Source organism: Scylla paramamosain, chromosome 14 (genome assembly GCF_035594125.1).
Source record: "Scylla paramamosain isolate STU-SP2022 chromosome 14, ASM3559412v1, whole genome shotgun sequence".
NCBI classification, from domain to species: domain Eukaryota; kingdom Metazoa; phylum Arthropoda; class Malacostraca; order Decapoda; family Portunidae; genus Scylla; species Scylla paramamosain.
Genome location: NC_087164.1, coordinates 12,062,423 through 12,069,188, shown reverse-complemented (window position 1 = coordinate 12,069,188; position 6,766 = coordinate 12,062,423).

Here is a 6,766-nt window from a genome sequence, read left to right as displayed (position 1 = left end):
GAAGATCTAGCCAGTTTACACTCCCACTAACTCTACTTCATCTCTCTCCGTCCTTATGCTGAAATTATCAACTAATCAAATTCACTGACAATTCACAAAACACTACTCACCCTACCTATTCCCATTACCATGGCCAGTCAAGCTCGGTAGAACCAGCTCTTTAAACACACCCTTACTTTCTGCACTCTCCCTCAGCTCTCTCCTTCCCCACCTGACAGGAATGAGGCAGCCACAGCAGCCCCGGGGTGTAAAGGACTGACTGGTTTTCCCCAACACCTCCACCCACGTGGGTAAACATGGAAGGTAATTAAAACTTTCCACTCACAGCCCTGTACTTTCCTGACACACACACACACACACACACACACACACACACACACACACACGAGGATAGAAATGACAAAATGGAAGGAAAAGTAGAAAGAGTTGATGGAAAGATAAAGAGAGAGGGAAGAGAAGGAAAATGGTGATGAGAGAGAGAGAGAGAGAGAGAGAGAGAGAGAGAGAGAGAGAGAGAGAGAGAGAGAGAGAGAGAGAGAGAGAGAGAGAGAGAGAGAGAGAGAGAGATTATAATGTTGTAATAGGACATAGAGAGGTATATACGTTACCAGAAAAAAAAAATATATATATATATATATATATATATATATATATATATATATATATATATATATATATATATATATATATATATATATATATATATATATATATATATATATATATATATATATATATATATATATATATAGAATACAAATAACAACAGTTGACGTGACTAAAATAAATAAATAAAAAAAAGCGTATAACAAAGAAATAAAACAATATACACATTACAAAGCGCAGTAAAAAATTAAAAAACTCCTTTAATACCATACAAAAATAAAAGAAAAAACATTAAATCTGAATAAAAATAACCATAGCTAATTTATATCAAACAACGTAACAACCTAACCACATAAATTCTCCTTAAGTCTCCCTTTTCCTTCCCTTCCATTCCCTTTCCTTTCCTTTCCTTCCCTTTCCTGTCTTCCCACGTGACCCACCACTGTCGTCCACTCCTCCTCCTCCTCCTCCTGTTCCTCCTCCTCGGTGCCCCAGCGGTCGCTCTTCACGCTGTATTAAACAAAACCAAGAGGACCAATTGGCCGCAGGCACCCACAGCTGTTTGGACGAAAACGTGGAAGGGGAACGCTTACCCACCGTCCCCACATCTCTCTCTCTCTCTCTCTCTCTCTCTCTCTCTCTCTCTCTCTCTCGTCGTTGTGTCCCTACTCGTCTCTACCATAAGAGAGAGAGAGAGAGAGAGAGAGAGAGAGAGAGAGAGAGAGAGAGAGAGAGAGAATAAAGATACAAATACGCATAAACTTTCCAGTGTAAGAAACGTAAAGAAAGAAAAGGAAACTAGAAAATAAAACAAGGAGAGTGAGGAATAAGAGAAGAAGGAAATACAGGAAGAAAATAAAAAAAAAGAAGAGATGGAGAGAGGGAATAAACAGGAATAAGAAAAGAGGAAGAGAAAAACAGGAAGTAATCTGCGAGTAAAAGAACGGAGAGGGAGAGAGAGAGAGAGAGAGAGAGAGAGAGAGAGAGAGAGAGAGAGAGAGAGAGAGAGAGAGAGAGAGAGAGAGAGAGAGAGAGAGAACCAGGAACCTATGGGGCTTGGTAAACAAATCTGACCCAAACAGCCGAAATTAATGACATGGAATTGTACTCTTGTTGCTATTGCTGTAGGGAACGAAAGGGATGGAAAGGGAAGGGAAGGGAATGTAGGGGAGAGAGAGAGAGAGAAAGAGAGAGAGAGAAGGGGACACGATAAAGGGAAAGCGGAAGAGTACGTATGGGCAAAAGGGGAGGTTATGGGAGTAAAGAGAGAGAAAAAGAGAGGAAAAAGGGGAAAAGGAGAGTTGGTACTACTGCTGCAAGGGTGAAATGTTTAAATAAAATAAAATAAAATAAAGAAAAAAATATATATATATCGAGGGTGCCTGGTCTCTCCAAATCTTTTTCTCCTTTAAGTTGGAATCGCTCGGAGCTTCCTTGTCTGAAAATAACTGGGGCCGTAAATATAAAGTTTTAAAAGCATGTATAACTACTGGAAGTACGAGAGAGAGAGAGAGAGAGAGAGAGAGAGAGAGAGAGAGAGAGAGAGAGAGAGAGAGAGAGAGAGAGAGAGAGAGAGAAGGGTATAAGGCACGATAGTTTCAACATTTTAAAAGATATATGAAAAAAACTAAATATTTTATCCTCATAGTTTATAGCAGAACAGTTTAAACAAGTATAACATTTTAGAAAGACAGTATTACTCTCTCTCTCTCTCTCTCTCTCTCTCTCTCTCTCTCTCTCTCTCTCTCTCTCTCTCTCTCTCTCTCTCTCTCTCACAATATTAAACTCAAAATCACAGCATAAGAACACAAGTCACAGTCATTTAACCCGACACTCACCTCCATACAACACATACACGAGTGGGGCTTGAGAAGAGACGTGAAATAAGTAACAATATTGCATCCGTTCCGTCCCTTGTTCATTGCTCGCCACTCGACACACGATACACGATACAAGCCTGCGAGGAAGTTCGTGGAGGGCTATTTATGACACAGACACGCCCCTCTCCACGGCCCAGCACTAAAGAAGACAGGTCAGTATACTCGCAGACACCTAAGTACAGGTAAATGTCAAAATGCAAGGAAAGTGTTTGGTCTAATGATTATGGTGGTGTTTTTAAAAAGGGTCTTTATCTCTCTATGGGGATTAGTAATTGAGTTAGTTGATTGTTAGTCCTCCTTGTATAAGTGTAATAATATTTTTTTTTCTTCTTTTTCATCTTTTTTTCTCTATTCTTTATTAATTTTTTTCCCATCATTTATGCACACCAGAGACAGCCAATCACAGAGGAAAACAGAAAAAATCAAAACACAGCGCATAAAAACCCTGAATAAACACATTATCAACATAAACACACACACACACACACACACACACCAAAACACCCACCCACTAGCAAAATGATCCTGTTCCTGCATTTCAGAGTCCAGAGGCGAGCACGTCGACACACCAAAGCGCCCCGCGGCACAGCGCGACAAGAGGCAAACTTGCAAACACACCGAATATTATTAATTTGTCGGCGGCGCGAGGCGGAATGCTTCACCGCCATAATAACTGCGCTGACGGAAGGCAATATAGATGCTTTTTAATCAGAAATTGGATGTTTTCCCTTGGGATGATGAGAGAGAGAGAGAGAGAGAGAGAGAGAATTAGCATCACTCTTTCCTATTTAGTAATCCCCCCTCTCTCTCTCTCTCTCTCTCTCTCTCTCTCTCTCTCTCTCTCTCTCTCTCTCTCTCTCTCTCTCTCGGCTTTATCTTGGCCTCAGGGACGGAACGCAACGTCTTCATCTCAAAAGTTACGACAAGATTAACTGCAGCGGAAAATCTGCATGTAAGTCATTATTCTTGTCCGGCGCGAGGAGGAGAGGGGGATTCTCTCTCTCTCTCTCTCTCTCTCTCTCTCTCTCTCTCTCTCTCTCTCTCTCTCTCTCTCTCTCTCTCATTAGGGCACACAGGTTTCTCGTCACTTTCTTCTGCCTGGTGATTTGTCATCGTTAACTCTCCAATAATTGCCAACATCTGCTTCATTCCCTTCTGGATCCCAATAGAAGAAGGGTTTATAAAGTTCACGGTAATGTTTTGTTATGAAAGGTTTCAGAATGATCGCTAGTTATTCATCCACTTAACATATATATTAATTCACCCTATTCTAACAATTGGTGGGTGTACATGTTTGTAGACTGACTGTATAAGCGAATGACTTAAAATACACAAACTTCTAGTAGTGTCTGAGTATACGTAAAAATATAGGAGAAAGAAATACAGTACTTTTATTGACATTTTGCCTTCTATTTTGTCCTTTATAACTGTTGTATAAGTATGTTTGATTTTTATATACATACTTTTAATATAACCTGCATTTGTTTTTAATTTTTTTCAGCATATTCTCAAAGTTCCGAAAGTAGTAGTAGTAGTAGTAGTAGTAGTAGTAGTAGTAGTAGTAGTAGTAGTAGTAGTAGTAGTACAAGTAGTAGTAGTAGTAGTAGTAGTAGTAGTAGTAGTAGTAGTAATAGTAGTAGTAGTAGTAGTATGTTTTATGCACAGAATGAAATATTTGCTCTGTTTGCTTTCATCATCGATATTAGATAGAAAAAAAAAAAACACTTTAGTTATTTACAACAGTGTATACATTTCCTCACTGAATAAAATTAATAAGTAGATTACAAATTTCTCTTCTATACTTTTTGTTGTTCGCATCATTACCATCAATATAATCATCACAGTACTATTAACATTGCAATCATCATCAATATTACCATCACTGTTTAGTACTATCATTCACCATCATCATTTCCTTCGCCATTATCAGCATCACAATAACTAGACACATTAAAAGACGAATTTTTTGTTGTTCATCCTCACAATCATCACAATACTATTAATGTTATCATCACCAATATTATCATCACCACACCATCATTTCCTCCATCACCTTCATCATCGGCGTCATCGGAATAATCGCACACGAACTGAAAAGATAAATCGAGTCCACGCTGCGCCATCACATTCCCAAAGGTCTGTAATCTGACTGCACTGACATGACTCTGATGCAAATGTATTATTTCATTCTTTAATTGATATTGGATAATCCTAAATAGAGCTTGTTCGCTATGCTGTGTTGCTCACTGATGGACACACACACATACACACACACACACACACACACACACACACACACACACACACACACACACACACACACATGCAGACAAACATAAATTAATTTCTTGTCTGAAAATGGAGGTATCTTAAGTAGGATAAAAAGTTGCTATTTTTGGCACTCCGTAGCAGACATAATAGTAGTAGTAGTAGTAGTAGTAGTAGTAGTAGTAGTAGTAGTAGTAGTAGTAGTAGAAGTAGTAGTAACACTTGTTGTTGTTTTAACTGTTGTTCCTACTACTGTGGAAATAGTAGTAGTAGCAGTAGATGTAGCACTTGTTGTTTTAATTGTTGTTCTTGCTCTTGTGGTAGTAGTAGTAGTAGTAGTAGTAGTAGTAGTAGTAGCAGAAGCAGTAATAGTAGTAGTAGTAGTAGTAGTAGTAGTAGTAGAAGTAACAACAGAAGCAGTAACAGAAACAGCAACAGTACCAACATCAGCAGTAGCAGCAGCAGTAACAGCATTAACAGTAGCAGTATTTATTCAGTAAGACCACCTAAAGCTACAAACAATAGGTGCCATATATTCATTACCAGTCAAAGAGCTAATACTGATGGGATGGAGGCAAGCAGCGGCCGCCTCACCTGCACCATCGCTCTATCACTCCCAGCCACCTGACACGGGCGGAAGTTCACTCAGACCTGTTTGGCCGCATCCATTACACGCCCCTGACGCATTACCGGCCTCGTGGTGCCTGGCGGCCGCTCTGATCGCTCGCTGGCTGGGCACACGGCCCCGCAACGCTTTGTTCTCCCACTGGGGCTATTCATAAATGCCACAGGGATGGTTAGTCTAGTTTTCATGGGTATTTTTTACTATTAATGGTGTGGTTTCGTCGTAAAGCTTCACTAGAATGATGATTAACACATTTGAAAGATCCACGTAGCGATTTACAAAGGGTGTATTTTTCCTATTATTGGCGTAGAATTTTGTGAAGTAAAGTATTAAAATCATGAAAGCAAACTTGGATGACTTTCCAAACCACGGAGATCACTAGTCTGGTCCTCGATGTTGTTGTTTTTTTTTTTCATTATTATAAAATAATCAATAAAACCACGAATAAACCCTTGAAAACCTCCGGTAACTTCCTGTACACAAGAAAGTTTAAAAATAAAAAAACATCGAAAATTTTAAGAATACGACAATAACACGACTCTCTCTCTCTCTCTCTCTCTCTCTCTCTCTCTCTCTCTCTCTCTCTCTCTCTCTCTCTCTCTCTTTCCTCCATGTGTAAGTCATTATTTTTTTCTTCTCAGCTTCTTCGCCTCATTCTTTTTTTTTTATATTTTTATATGTGCAACAATTAATTATTCTGACACATGCTTTGCCATTCTCTCTCTCTCTCTCTCTCTCTCTCTCTCTCTCTCTCTCTCTCTCTCTCTCTCTCTCTCTCTCTCTCTTCCTCTTATTCAAAACACACTAACTAGTACTAAAATGTAACAAAAACATTTACTCTCTCTCTCTCTCTCTCTCTCTCTCTCTCTCTCTCTCTCTCTCTCTCTCTCTCTCTCTCTCTCTCTCTCTAGGAAACAATCACGCCCACTCGTACTTGTAGAAGGAAGACCGTGTTCCCACAACATTTCCCTTCCCCGGGGAGAGAGCGTGAGGGCGCGACGCGAGTGTTTACAAACAGTTGGGCGCAAAAGTAAACACACACGGAGCCCATGACCGATAAACAGCCAAGACACAAGATCGAGACAAGCATTAAGGAATACACGCCCTTAATTCACCAAGTCATAAGGCGTAAAACCCTCTTCCCTAAGGTCATGACGCACCAGCCAGTATCACATTATCGCCTTAAGGACCTTTGTAATAAGGGTGATAGTGTTCTAATTCTGGACTCAAGCACTGGGGAGCGATGGAGGGCACTTCCGAGGTGGCTGACTGGTCGGAGGGGCGGCAAGACGTGAGGGTAGAGGCACTGAGGAAACGAAGTGATAAAGGAGAGGATGTGCGGATGTGAGACTCCGGGAGAACACGAAGGATGTGGAGGATAAGAGGG